The sequence below is a fragment of the Sorex fumeus genome, unplaced genomic scaffold, assembly GCF_029834395.1.
Source record: "Sorex fumeus unplaced genomic scaffold, SorFum_2.1 ptg000044l, whole genome shotgun sequence".
Taxonomy (NCBI): Eukaryota; Metazoa; Chordata; class Mammalia; order Eulipotyphla; family Soricidae; genus Sorex; species Sorex fumeus.
The window spans coordinates 3936694-3952256 of NW_026606101.1; the positions used below are offsets into that span (position 1 = coordinate 3936694).

The 15563-nt window shown below is 41.6% G+C and overlaps 1 protein-coding gene across 16 annotated transcripts in view; it reads left to right on the forward strand.

Annotated features, from left to right (window-relative positions):
* PTPRT (protein tyrosine phosphatase receptor type T) overlaps positions 1–15563 on the forward strand; it is a 1141641-nt gene that overhangs the window by 493747 nt on the left and 632331 nt on the right. The gene's annotated exons all lie outside the window — the stretch shown is intronic.

Below are 15563 nucleotides of genomic sequence, written 5' to 3' on the forward strand. Positions count from 1 at the left end.
TAGGATGAAGGAGACATTACTGGGGCCTGCTCGAGGCAATCGACGGACAACAGGATGGTCGTGATCGTGGTCGTGATCATGATTAATTTTATCATTATTACCAGAAACAAACTTGCCATGAGTTTTAGATTCCTATCCCTCTCTTCCTTTCTGATCTCCATATCTAATCATTGAAAATGGACCAGCTCATTTATCTTCTAAATACTTCCTGACTTTATTCCCAGTAATCATCTTTGTCAATACTTAAACTCTTACAGCTTTCAGTAGAGTCTTCTAATGCTATTTTATGGAAGGGGGGGGGGGAATAAAGTTCATTTTGTATTATAAATGCAGAAAATATCAGTAATAACTGAAAATATGAATGTAAATACTTAAAATATAGAATATATAGGTCAAGATATAAAAACAGTCTGTACTACAGGAATCTTCTGTGAATCCCCTTCCAAGTAATTCTCAATTCCAAAGGTGTACTATTAAAGTAGCTTTTTCTAGTTTTAAATTTGATAAACAATCATAGAGCATGTACTTCATCTTATTCTTTTCTTTGAAATTACATTTTTGGGTCTCATACATGTGGTATATAGCAAGAATTCATTTTTATTATTGAATAGTATTTAATTATCTGAACCTACTCAAATAAATTCTACCACTCTGTGTTATTTACTGTTTTAACCAGACCAAGCCAGCCTACTCTGAGCATTCTTGTATGTGTTTTTTGGCCATATAGGGATCTATAATTTTTAGAAATATAATAAATTTGTATATAGTCTGGGGTTGTAGTTAACTGTTTTAATGTATTCTGCCACACTTTATTCTAATGAGGCAAATGGTATTTTAAGTCTTTTTATATGGACCAATTGGCAGATACATGGTGATAACTCATCGTTTTTACTTGCCTTTTAATCATGACATATGAGGTTGACTATCTCTGCAGATTTTGGTTTTAGTAATTTAAGATCTCTCTCATGGCTATCATGCTGAGCATACTCAGTCAGAAAGAAAGTGATACAGAATGATCTCTCATATGTGGGACTTAATGATACACAGCAAGGTAGCAACAAAGGGACAAAGGCAAAATAATGGGATAGCTGATGCACACAATAGGGTTGAGGTGGGGGCTTTGAAAGGGAGGGGGCATTTGGGTCCTTTGGGAAAGGACATTTGCACACTGGTGATGAACATAGTGTTGAAATAATGTTATTGGGAAACCGTTATTAATAACAGTATTATAAACCACAGAATCTCAATTAAAAATTGAAAAATATTCTCATGAATTTCCTCGTGAATAATTTGTATCTTATTGATTTATAAGATTCCTTATGGCTACTGAAAATACCTTTTAATGTTTAGTATGAATCTCTTTGTCTGTGTCTGCTCTGTATCTATCTGAATCTAGTTCAAGATAGAAGTAATTCATAAACATGCTGTCCTTTTCTGCACTTTCTCTTAATTGTGTTGTTGAGTAAAATGTATGATTTAATGAGATCCAATTATCAATATTTTCCCCTTTTGCCCCATATAAGAAGTGCTTGTGTTCTATAGCATTGGAAATTTATGACCCTCTGGTATCTTTTATAAGTGATACTGTACTGCATTTCACATGTAACTCTATACAATATATCTGAAATGGATTTTGTATAAAGGTTACATGAAAATCAGGATTTTTTTATCCATATGGATGTCAATTAACCAGATAATTATTTACAATGTTGCCTTCTAAATTCACTGCTGTTAAACCTTACTAAGACGCTGGAAGTTTATAAATGCATGGAATCAGTTTGGGATTCTCTTTTCTTTTATGATTTATTTGTTTACCACTATTTATGCCATTGATTTTATTATATTACTTTAACATAAATCTTGAAATCAAAATTACAAAACTTTTGTTTAAAAATAACAATTATTTACTGATATGCCTGTGGATTAGATAGAGGTCAGTGGGTACAGTCTGGATATGATAGAATAGTTCTAAGCAAGCTACAGTATTTTTACAAATATTTTCAGTGGTTATTGTTTTCCCCTGGGATCCAGCTATTCAAGTCTAGGATTCTAATAAAACATTAGAAATACCACAGAGCCAGACCGATTGGACAAGCACTTAAACACTTTAATTTCAAGAGCAGCTTTAGACTCATATCAAATTTGAATGGCAAGTATAACGAGTTCTCGCATACTTCTGCTCTCAAACATGTGCTTTAATATATATATCAAGGTTGTTTTAGCTATTCTGATTTTTTTCACTTATGTGAAAATTTTGTATTAGTGCATCAGCTTTCATTTTATTCATTTATTTGTTTTGATTTGGGGGCTAGGTTGGGGCCAGTTATCTTGGTTTTTATCACTTAACTTCCCGTTAGTAGTCGATTTGCTCCAGCGGGCGCCAGTAACGTCTCCATTTGTCCCTGTCGCGTGCTAGTGTAGCCCAATGGCATCTCTTCGCTCCGGGAACATGAAGGGCCTCAAACCGACCGTTCATGATCTTGATGAAGAAGTCTGACCATCTGGTAGGTGGGCGGCCACGCGGTCTTTTGACATCCCGTGGAATCCAGTCGGTAACAGCTCTAGTCCAGCGGTCGTCTTTAAATCTCATTACGTGACCAGCCCATCTGATTTTCGACACCTTGGCAAATAAGACAGCGTCCCTGATTCTTGATCGTCAACAGATGGCAGAACTCCGGATTCTTTCTCTCATTTGAGTGAAACGTGATATTCCAAGCATAGCTCTTTCTATTCTTCTTTGGGAGACCTGAATAGTGTTCTCATCTTGTTTGCGTAGGGCCCCGGTCTCTGAGGCATATGTTAATGCAGGAAGAACAGTGGAATCAAAGAGATGTGCCCGGAGCCGGAGGTTCTTCGTCCTCTTAGCTATTTCTTCGAAGTTCTTGGAGGCGTTCCAAGCCGCTCTCTTTCTCCTGCACAGCTCGGGTGCCAGGTCATTTGTCATGTTGACCTCTCGACCTAGGTACACATAGCTCTTGCATTCGGAGATGGTCGTTCCGTTGAGAGCGAATGGGGCGTCAGGAACGAGGCTGTTTCTCATAAACATTGTCTTCGTAAGATTCAGCTGTAGTCCTACCTTTCCACACTCACGGTCAAAGTCGGCCAGCATTTGTGCCGCTTGGCTGATGTTTGGTGTTATTAAAACAATGTCATCAGCAAAGCGGAGGTGGTGTAGTTGCCGACCATCTATCTTCACTCCCAGTCCTTCCCATTCCAGTCGTCGCATGATGTTCTCGAGGGTGGCACTGAAGAGTTTCGGTGAAATGGTATCACCCTGCCGCACCCCTCTCTTGACATCAACGATCACTTCTTTGTAGAATGGTGAGATCCTGGTAGTGAATCCGCAATACAGCTCACGGAGGATCCTGATGTATTGGGCTTGAATGCCCTGATTGGCTAGGGCTTCAATGACCGCTTCCATCTCAACAGAATCAAAGGCTTTCTTTAAATCAATGAACGTTAAACAGAGCGGCATCTTGAACTCCCGGGAAACCTCAATGAGCTTAGTTATCGTGTGGATATGGTCGATGGTGCTGAATCCTTTGAGGAACCCTGCTTGCTCACATGGTTGTCCTTCATCTAGTGTTCTGCCAATCCTATTTAGGATGACTCGAGTGAACAGCTTGTAGATGACAGACAATAGGCAGATCAGGCGATAGTTGCCAATGTCATGGATGTCTCCCTTCTTGAACAGTAGAACGGTCCTGCTGGTTTTCCATTGGGATGGAACCTTGCATTCAGACAGGTAGCGAGTGAAGAGCCGAGCCAGTGTATTGATGAGTACTGACAGCAGGTTCTTCAGGTGTTCAGGTCTGACCTTGTCTGGGCCGGGTGCTGTTTGTTTCTTTACTGACGAAATGGCGTGTCAGATTTCGGAAGGAAGAACATTGGGAACGATGTATCCATCCTGTGGAATTTGGTATGTCGGCAAGTGGACATGGCTATCGAAGAGATTTGAGTAGAAGTCATGGATAATCTTCTCCATTGCCGTTCTGGAGGATGTGATGGATCCATCAGGACGTCGGAGGGCAGTCATCTTGGTCTTGTAGTTGGCGAAGGACAGGCAGGCGTTACGAATACTTTTCCCAGCTTCTGCCGCATCTACCAGTACTTCTGCACTTCTCTCTTTGAGGTCTTCTTTGATCGCATCTCTGCACTGCTTTGCGAGCTCGGACGTTAGCTTGCGGTTGCCTGAGGCATGCGCCAAACCACGCTGGCGAATTAGCTCAAGAGTTTTCGAAGATAGGCAATTTTTTTGTGGCTATCTCTCTCTTGGCGTTTCTTGCACATTCCTGGAGGTGCTGAACCAGTCGATCGTATTCCTCATCAATGTTGTTAACAATGGCATCTTCCCATGTTGCCGCAATAGTACCAAAGAGTTCCCAGTTGGTGGTCATTCTGGGAATTCTCTTTTTGAACTTTGTAGCCCTTTCTCCCCGCTCTGTGAAGTAGAATTTTGCATGAAGGAGACGGTGGTCCGATCCCGTTCGAAATTTTGGGACAACAGCGACATCAGTCAGGCAAAACCATCGATTGAATATGATGTGGTCTATTTCGTTGTGGAATCGTCCACCGGGAGACTCCCATGTCCATCGTTTAGATTCTGCCTTCTGGAACTGTGAGTTACCATGAATGGTCTTGGTCGACATGATGAACTCAGACAGTCTCTCACCCTGTTCGTTTCATTCTAGGCCATGGGTCCCGATGTGAAGTTCTTCAGCTGATCTTCTCGGTCCTATCTTGGCATTAAAATCACCCACAATGATCTTGTAGAAGGTGTGGTCTTCTTTATAGAACTTCTCTAGCTCCATGTAGAACTTTTCGATTTCTCTTTCATCATAATGAGATGTTGGTGCGTAGACAACGAAGATAGAAACTGCAGGCAGTGAGCCACATCTATTCAAATGTAAACATCCGATTCGGGTTGTTAGGCATTCGAATGAATCAATGCTCTTGGCCAAGTTTGTGTTGACAAGGACACCGACGCCTCCAACACCTCTTTTATCGCATGTTCCGAGGAACAATTCTTCTCCAGTGTCGAAAATGGCATGGTGAGATTCGTGCCTTCTTGTCTCGGTCAGACCAATGATGTCGTACTTGATCATTCGCGCTTGTACCATCAGATCCTCGATGGATGCATCTGATGCTAGCATACCTGCATTGAAAGTACAGACGATCATTTTTGTCTTCCTTCGTTGTGGCAGCCTAGGTTGGACTTGAGATTTTGTCAGCCTCTCCTTTCTCATCCTTCTCAGTGCTGCCATGACATTACTTCCACTACCCAGCCGTCGCCACACTCCAGGACGCTTTCTGGACCAAAGCGGCCGCGCGACACATCATAAAACACTAAATACCCATCTTCCGGAATTGTCGTACCATATTTGATAGGGTTCAAATATGGTAACACCTACAAGGGTGATTAGAGGTCGCCCCAAAAGCCTCTATCCCTCTCAGAAAGACTGGCAAGCTACCGAGAGTATTCCGCCCGCACGGAAGAGCCTGGCAAGCTATCCGTTGTGTATTCGATATGCCAAAACCAGTAATTACAACTGGTCTCATTCACCTGACCCTGAAGGCTTCACCGACATGGCAGCACTGAGAAGGATCTTGGTTTTTATTTTTTAAATTTATTTATTTTAAATTTTTATTAGTGAGACACCATGAGGTACAGTTGTAGACTTACAAATTTTGTGCTTGGGTTTCAATTATACAATGATAGAGTATCCATCCCTCCACCAGTGCCCATTTCCCACCACCACGGATCCCAGTATCCCTCCCAACCTCCATCCCCCCATCCCACCCTGCCTCTGAGGCAGGGCATTCCCCTATGTTCTCTCTCTCCTTTGGGGTGTTGTGGTTTGAAAAATAGGCATTGAGTGGCAATCATGTTTGGTCTATAGTCTACTTTCAGCATGCTTCTCCCATCCTGGGAGGATCCTCCCAACATCCTTTATTTGGTGCTCCCTTCTCTATCTGAGCTGCCTTTTCCCCTAGCCTGTGTGGCTGGCCTCCAAGCCTCCAGGCTGTATTGAAGGCTTACTCTTGGCTCTGTGCTTCAGGATCACTCCTGGTGGTACCTGGGAACCATAGATGTTGCCAGGGATCAACTCAAGGTTGACTGAATTCAGGGCAATCACCCTATATGCTGTACTATATCTCAACCTTATAACATCATTGTTTAAAAGAATTTTGGAGTGCTGACTAAAATTTACATCAGTTTCTTGAATCTTGAGAGTACTTACTATCTTATAAAATGAAATCTTCAGTATATGGAATGGCTATTAACTGATTAAGGTTTTCTTGAAATGTGTTCTCAACATTGTTTGAGGATTTTATTTTTATTTTTTGAACACATTTATTTTAAATTTTATTTTATTTTTAAAAGTTGTTCACAATAATTTGTTACATTTAATAGTCCAACACAAATCCCACTACCATTACACCTACCCACCACCATATTTTGAATGTTTTCACCCTGACCCCCAAACCCTGCCCCCAAAGTAGGACCCAGATAATTTATTTTGTATTGCTTGTTAAAAAATAATCCACTAGGCCTAGAGTGATAGTACAGTGGGTCGGGCGTTTGCCTTGCACGCAGCTGACATGGTTTCAATTCCCAGCATCCTGTATCATCCCCTGAGAACTGCCAGGAGTAATTGCTGAGTGCAAAGCCAGGAGTAACCCCTGTATATCACCTGTATGACCCAAAAAGAAAAAAAAATAATCTGCTAAAAATGATCCCAAAAATGTTTCCTTAGAGGAAAGTGTGTAAGGATTGTTGTAGATTGTTGTATCACACTCTGGAGCCAGTAAACCTTTGTATAAGAGATTACCAACATATAAAATGTCACACAGTCACATTTGTGACCATACACTCCAGGAATTCTAAAATTTTAAATCCAGTTATATAACTAAGGTGAATTGAATTTTTTTAAAAGTGGATGGTGACTTTGGTGTCTGGAAGCATCTCTGCAGCATGTTGATCTCTTTCGAGGACTTTATTTGTGAGTGTCTGGATTATGGCCATTAATGAGCTTAGGCTGCACCAGGGGCAGTTCATGGGTGTGGGACTGGCAGGCTACTGTTAGCACAGGGAGATGGGCGGGGGTTGCCCATTCCCGACTCTGTACAAACCTGGAGATTTCAGTCACAAGTCCCACATGCCAGGGTTTTTCAGCAGATTCACTCATGGATGGGATTGTCCCAGCCTGTGGAGAGTGGCTTTGTGCATGATGGCGATTGTGTTCTGAAGGTTTTTGGGTGCCGGAGCCCAGTTGGGACCCACCTCCCTTCAGGTTACCCCGGATGAGACAGCCTGACGCAGGGTCTGGGGGTATCTCTATGGCGTATTCTTCTATTTTGCTGTTTTTTGAGAGCTTAATTTGTGCGTCCCTAGATCATTGCCGTTAATGAGCTTAGGTGGCGCCAGAGGCTGATTGAATACATTTTTAAAAACCTGTTCTGTCTCTCTACCTGAGATGTCAAATATACAGATGTTAGACCTCTTGATGTTATCTCATAGACACTATGTATTTATTTTAAATAATTTTTGGTACTATTCTGATTTCTATTTAACAGTTTCCATGCCCATTGACCCTTTCTTTGATAGTGTCTGAACTGTTGCTAAGTGCAGAATTAAACTTTTTATTTTTGGTACAGAATTTTACAGCCAGAGGAAATAAGTAATCGCAACTTTCCATTCATCTGCTGTGTTTCTTTATTTCTTCTCCCATCCTGTCTAAAATTTCTTCAAACTTTTACATTTGTTTACAATACTTATTTTAGAATTTGCACCTACAGATTGTAACATTGGCATCATCTTGGGATCTATTATTTCGGCTGCTTTTTTTCAAATCTTTCTGTTTCTTTATTTAAGAACTGTGGTTAATGTGCTGAAGGTATTTTGTGTAGGTATTTTGCATTATGTCAACTTCCTTTCAAGGCTATTGAATTTTATCCTGGCAGGTAAATTGCTGGCACATCCTCCTGAAACTGTCAGGACTGTTTATTTTTGTTAAGATGGATCTATTTCAGCTTTGTCAGTCATCCAAGTGTGTGGTCGTTACTTTAAGATGTGACACTAACTTCTGTGACTTCTTCCTGAAACTTTAATGGACTCACTACTGAAGCTGGACCAGGAATTTCCCAGTTCTGCACAAGTCACTGATATTTCTCATCAGCTCTTGTCTGTTTATCACTTACTCCTTTCTAGACCTAGCAGAGTTTTGGTTTGTCTGTGAGTTATTACCCACAGACTGTTAGAAAATACCCATATGTACTTTCGACCCTACCTTGCAGATTCCAGCCACTTAATTAGCTCTCAAACTCCAATTTTCCTCCTCAATTTAGCTAAGCTACCTTGCTACTATGTTTTGATTGAATTCCAACTGTCTGTCCTAAGGTCTTGAAAACCCCTCCCCCTTACAGGGAAGAAAACTTAAGACAAATATGAGGCTTCTCTGTATATTTCTCTTTTTAGAGTGGATCTTAGTCCTGGGCTGGAGCAATAGCACAGTGTTTAGGGCATTTGCCTTGCACACTGCTGACCCAGGTTTGATTCCTCTGCCCCTCTCGGAGAGCCCGTCAAGCTACCGAGAGTTTCTCGCCCGCATGGCAAAGCCTGGCAAGCTCCCTGTGACTTATTCGATATGCCAAAAACAGTAACAACAAGTCTCACTATTTGTTGTGAGATGTTACTGGTGCCCGCTCAAGCAAATCGATGAACAACGAGAGGACAGTGCTACAGTGCTCAGTTTGGGGCTGAAAACAAAAGTAAGTCATTTATCTTTTGCAGTATTATAGTTGTTTTGCCAGAAAATCAAGCATAGTAGACATTCATGGCTTTATGTAGAATGCCTTATTATTGAATATAGGAGATTGAAATCACATCTTTATCTTTTAAGGCATATGGTATTCTCTGTCACTGTCACTGTCACCACTGTCACTGTCCTCTCATTCATCAATTTGCTCGAGCCGGCCCAGTAACGTCTCCATTTTGAGACTTGTTGTTACTGTGTTTGGCATATTGAATCCGTCACGGGGAGCTTGTCAGGCTTTGCCGTGCAGGCGAGATACTCTCGGTAGCTTGCCAGGCTCTCCGAGAGGGGTGGAGGAATCGAACCTGGCTTGGCCAGGCTGGCTGCGCTCAAGGCAAACGCCCTACCACTGTGCTATCACTCCAGCCCTATCAAGGCAAAATTGTGTACTGTTTATATTTGCATTTCGAGCTTCTGGTACAGTACCTGGCATAAAATTGGTAAAATAAATAGATGTTGATTTGTCTCATGGCTATGTCCCATTGTGGCCACACAGGGCCCATCTAGGATGTTACCAGGTAATAGCTTATAGTGTAGAAAACTACATCTTGGGAAATAGATCTAAAGTTCCTTTCAGAACGTTGTCTTGCCTTTGCTCCATTTCATATAATTTTTATAATTCTAGGAAAATAGAGGTGGAAGAAACAAGAGATCCTTTATTGATTCAGAGGGGAAACTGAGCCCCTGAGAGGTAAGGGAAGGTTTTAAACAGCCTTGTGGGAAATCAGAACCCTCCCTAGAAACCAGTTCTGCTCAATCCTTCCCACAGCTTCTTTCTTGTATACTTAATACATTTCCTGAAAACTGCAAAGAGAATATTTAAGATATCTGAAAGACAGCTGCATTTCAGGTAGTTAGTGGTGTTCTGAAGAGCAGGATGCTAGGGAGTGGATAGTTTTATGTTTACATACTGAGAAACAAGAAGAATTGTCCATGAGAAGTCTTTGGCTTCTTACAGGTAAATGATTACTTATCTTCTCCAGGCTCTTCATAATGTTCTTGATTCTTCATCAGCCCTTAATTGGCAGTATATAAAACATCATTGTAATGCTATGCCTTAATTGCTTTTTAAGTAATAGGTTAAAATAATTCAAATATCAAAAGACAAAAAAGTGTGCACACTGTAAAATCATCCTTATGTCAGCCACAATTTCTCTTCCCAAGAGATTATCACTGTTACTGTTTACTTGTGTATCTTTCCAAAGGTATTTTCTGTGTAGATTAATCAAATTCCCATTCCACTGTATTCTTTTTCTTACCTACATTGAAATATATTACACTCTGCTGAGCTCTTCTGAATCTTGTTTTCTCTGCACTTAATGTATATTGGAAAGCTTCCTGTATTTGGACACAAGGAGCTTCGTTTCTTTTCTAACAACTCCAGGGTGCTCCATTGTGCAGCAGTACCTTCACTTGTTTTACTGGTTCCTGTGGATGAGTATTTGGATTGCTTCCAGACTTTCGCTATCACACAATGCTGCAATGAATTACCTTGTGCAAACATCGCTTCTTGGTGCAAGCATATCTTCAGTACAATTTTCTAGGCCTGTGATTGCTGAAAAATTTTAACTTTAATAGATATTGCCAAATTATTCTCCATAGGGGTTGTATCAATTTACATGCCTACCAGCAATGTAGGAGAGCTGACATGAGGTTAGACTGTTGAATTGAAAGCTGGAAATCACCTTCTATATCACCTTTTCTACTTCACTTGAGCTGTGGATAGGGAAACCGAGCCTCTGAGACAGAGCTAGGGCCATGCTGAAGTCAGATGCAGAGGTGTACCTGAGACTTGGTATCCTAATTGCTCACCATGAAGGTCTAACTCCAGATGTGAGCCTCCATGGAAAAGTATGCCATCTCCCAGAACATCTTCAGCTCATTAGAGAAATGCACAAAACCATATGGTCCGTACCCAAAGAGATTCCAATTACTGCCTGTTCTCTGAGCTGCAGTGAGAAGAAGACATTGACTTCTTACAAGTAAGGCCTGATCTACACACTGGCAAACTAGTTGTGGCCTGAGAGAAGTGAAGCTGGTTAAATGCAAGGGATCATTAGGTACCTGGACAACAGGAGCCTCTTTAGGAGAGGAATGAGATGCCCTTCAGGATCCTTAGCCTAGTGATGTCACTATTTCAAAGAGTTCTCACCCTTGGAGCATCCCATGTTACCCCTGACTCATTAGTCTAATAAAGACAGACACATAATGCTCCTCATTCTGAAGTGACTCTCTGCTCACATCCCAACATGTACATGTCAGATTGCTCAGGAACTATGGAACAGGAAAGTTGGTACAGTGAATGAGAGTTTGGAGCTGTAGAACTGAATCTTAGCCGCTTCATTAGGACTTTGCCAGCTGTGTGAATTTGAACCAGTTATTTCATTGGCTCAACTGTACCTTCTGCACTTGTGAAAAGGACGTGATGTTAGCCTTTGGGGCTGGTGAAATAGAACAGCAGGTAGGGCACTTGCCTTGCATGCAGCTGACCCCTGGTTCAACCCATATGGTCCCTGAGCACTGCCAGGAGTGATCCCTGAGAAGAGAGCTAGGAGTAAGGCCTGAGTACACGTAGTTTGAGTGACCCCCAAATAAAAACAACAATAACGGCAAAAATAACTTTATTTGGTTGGGTGTGTAAGGTATCAAGCGGTATCCTCTGGCCACAGGCTAAAAACAAGATTGCTGTTTCCTTCATGTTACTTGGACAGAAGGACTTGGATGAGACTTTATATACCTCTCCCTTTTTTTCTGAGCCCCAGGGTCATGAAAGAGCCCTCTTGTAGAAATTTTCTGGCTTCTGTGACCCAGAGGGATAGTAGATGTGAGGAACCATGCACTGGCTCCCACGATGTCTACCAGAAGGACATGCATGTCTTTTTGCTCACAGTTTAATAACCAGAGCAAGCCTGTCATGCCTCTGCCTTTCCCGGGCTCACTTGGCATCAGGCCTGTCATTTGCCTGAGGCAGATGCCTGTCTCTCCACTCACCTGCCAGCCTCTGATGCCTGATGTCTCTGTGTCACTGGGTGGAATTGTGTGTCCTCCCCAATATTGGCTGTGGGGTTCTCCTGGTTATCGCCAGTGTTGACAACATCCTTGTGGAGGACCGTGTGGGGAAATTCAACCCATTTTTCTGATTGAAAGGCTGAAACTCTTTTTTTTCAAGTTAAAGCCCTTTTATTATTTTATTTTATTTTTTATTAGTGAAACACCATGAGGTACAGTTGTAGACTTACAGTGTTCTCTCTCTCCTTTTGGGTGCTGTGGTTTTCAAAAGAGGCATTGAATGGCAATCATGTTTGGTCTATAGTACACTTTCGAAAGACTGAAATTCTTGAGAGGAAGCTCGTTCTCCAGCTCTCACAGCAACCAAAAGGGAAAATGGTATAAGTACTGTTCATTACTCAGTCCTTATTACTGAGCAAAGACCTTCTTGCTTTCTTCCTTCTGACAGGGAGCTAAGAAGATAGGATGTTCAGTAACTGGTTCCCCAATACTGGGAAAGACAGTGATGGAGAAATGTTAAGGCCAAGGATAGACAGATGGAGGGAGGCAGAGAGCAAAGTGTAGTAAAGGAAGAATATCCCTCCCCTCAAATATAGCCACAAGCACCTTGTCAGTGCTCTAGAACCCTAGATCTCTTTTTGAAGCAGCTTTGACTCCTGAATGTGATTTCACACTAGCCTTTCTACTCAGCGTGTGCCAGGAGCAAGAACACCCTTGTCCTTCCCTACATTTTAAAATTCTCAAAATGATAGAAGACTTGGGATAGCTCGGCACATTTAGTGTCATCAACCTGACACATCACTTTGATTTGTTTAATCCATGACTCAGAATGGCCATCAGAGGAGCGGATTATTTTTATTTTGCATCTTTTTTTATGTTACATGAGACCTATTTTGCACATTTCTTTATGGCCTTTAACATTTTTGTGTTTACTATTTTAGACACGTTGACCATTAGGGGGAATGTCACTGCCTGCGTTGGTTTTCTATTGCTGCCTAGCAAATCACCACATTCTTGGCACTTCCAGACATCATAGGAGAATGCAGTCTAGATGCATGTAGTAGAATGCAGTAGAACGCAGGATCCTTTGTGCGGGGAGTCTGGGGTCTCTTTAGGATCTTGCAAGCTGAAATTGGGGTGTTGGGAGAAGTTCTTTTAGGCAGCATTGTAGAAGAATTTGCTTCTGCAAACCATTCTTGTTGAATTCTGTTTCTTCTGATTAGAGGTTTCAAGTCCATATTTCATTGCAGGCTCTCAGTCTCAGCTTTTAGAAGCCAACCTCATGCTTTGTTAATGGTCTGTCCTAACTCAAAGTAAGAATGGAGACTCTCCCTGGTATCCAAGTTCTCTCGTACTTCATACAGCCTTCCCAGGGAAGGGTCTGGATCTCCTCTCAAGTTCACTCATTCCCAAACAGGATCATCTTCATTCGCCAGAGTCCAGCATTTCCTGTAGAACCGCCTGCTCACTGATGCAGGCTTATTTAGGCCTCAGCCCCTGCGAATGTGATGTAGATACCTCACACTTCTGCCAGACACACTCCTTCCATTTCAGTTGTCATCACTTCCCATAGGCTGCTGCAGTCAAGTTCAAAGATAAGATGTGCTGAAGCCTCATGACTTAGTTCTCAGTTCTGGAAGCCAGAATTCAGAAACTAAATGGTCAGAATCCTCTGAAACTACAAGAGAAATCCTCCCTTGCCTCTTCCAGTATTCTGGTGGTTTGCTTTCCAGAAGCCCTGAATTGGTCCCCACATTATGTAATCCGTCATCTTCTGATTGTGTTCTTTCTTGATTCCTTGATATTCCTTGGTATTCCCAGGACTGTCTTCTTACAAGGATAGCAGTGTTATCACACTAGGGTCCCCTGTACCAATTATAGATGCAATAACTCTACTTAAAAGTGAGGAAACTTTCTGTGATACTAGTGGTTAGGATTTCAAAACATCTTTTTAGGGGAATGCACTTCACCGATATCTGTTACAGACATTTTTCAGCCATGAGTTGGGTTTTGTATGATACATTATTCTTGGAAGGTATAATGTTGACTATGTAATTGCATCTTTATTCATTATTTCTATAAGGTAGGGTTTGGGGACTTAAATCTCTGCACTGAAATTCTTTCCAGTACAGAAAGATGAAACCCAGTTTCTTAAAATGACTGCTGTGTTCCCCAGGTGTTAAGGAGGATGTGTGACTGTATATATTGTGTATATATCCCCAGCACTGACCTTTGAGTTATTAGCAGTATTTTCTAAAGAAATGCTAGTGGAGAAACTTGCTTAAATATACATATCTAGTATATCTGTCAATCAAAACCCAATAAGGAAGACACAAACTCTAGAGATTTCACACAGAGGGAGTTTAGTATAGGGAATTTGTTATAAGAATGTGCTACTAAGTAATCAAAATGTAACTACTCCCACAAGCCCAGCCTTAGCTGGATGGTCAAACAAAGAATGTGGTTTCTCAGTGACCAAAATACGAAGATAATCTACAGAATGGGAAAGGATATTCTCCAAATACACAAGGGGTTGATATCAAGGATATACAGAGTACTGGTTAAACTCCACAAGAAGAAATCGTCCAACCCCATCAAAAAGTGGGGCAACGAAATGAACAGAGTCTTTCTCAAAGAAGAAATCTGAATGGCTAAAAGGCACATGAGAAAATGCTCTGCATCATTAATCATCAGGAAGATGCAGATCAAAACAACAATGAGATATCATTTCACACCACAGAGACTGGCCCACATTCAAAAGAACAAAAGCAACCTGTGTTGGCGAGGATGTGGCGAGAAAGGGACCCTCCTTCACTGCTGGTGGGAATGCCGACTGGCTCAACCCTTTTGGAAAACAGTATGGACGACTCTCAAAAAATTAGAAATTGAGCTCCATTTGACCCAGCAATACCACTCCTGGGAATATACCCCGGAGAGCCTAAAAAGTATAGTCGAAGTGACATCTGCACTTGTTTGTTCATTGCAGCACTCTTTACAATAGCCAGAATCTGGAAAAAACCTGAGTGCCCGAGAACAGATGACTGGTTAAAGAAACTTTGGTATATCTACACAATGGAGTACTATGTAGCAGTTAGAAAAAATGAAGTCATGAAATTTACATACAAGTGGTACTACATGGAAAATATTATGCTAAGTGAAATGAGTCAGAAAGAGAGGGACAGACATAGAAAGATTGCATTCATCTGGGTAACATAAAATAACAAAATAAGAGACTAACACCCAAGAACAGCTGTGCTGAATACCAGATTGTTCACTCCATGGCTTAGAGGCCAGCTGCACACTCTAGAGGTGAAGGCAGCTCAGATAGAGAAGGGAGCACCAAATAAAGGGTGCTGGGAATATCTGCCCAGGCTGGGAGATGCTTGCTGAAATTAGTTCAAGGACTGAACATGATTGCCACCCAATGTCTCTTCTGCAGACCACAGCACCCAAAAAGGAGAGATAGAACAAAAGGGAGTGCCCTGCCATAGAGGCAGGGTGGGATAGGGGCTGGGGGCTGGGAGGGATACTGGGATTGGTGGGGGTGGAGAATGGGCACTGGTGGTGAGATGGGTACTCGATCACTGTATAACTGAAACCCAAGCACAACAACTTGTAAGCCTACAACTGTACCTCATGGTGTTTCAGTAATAAGAAAATTATATTTTACCAAGAAAAAAAAAGAATGTGGTTTCTTGGAGAGCATCTTTATGGGTCACTCTAAATACTAATAGCAAA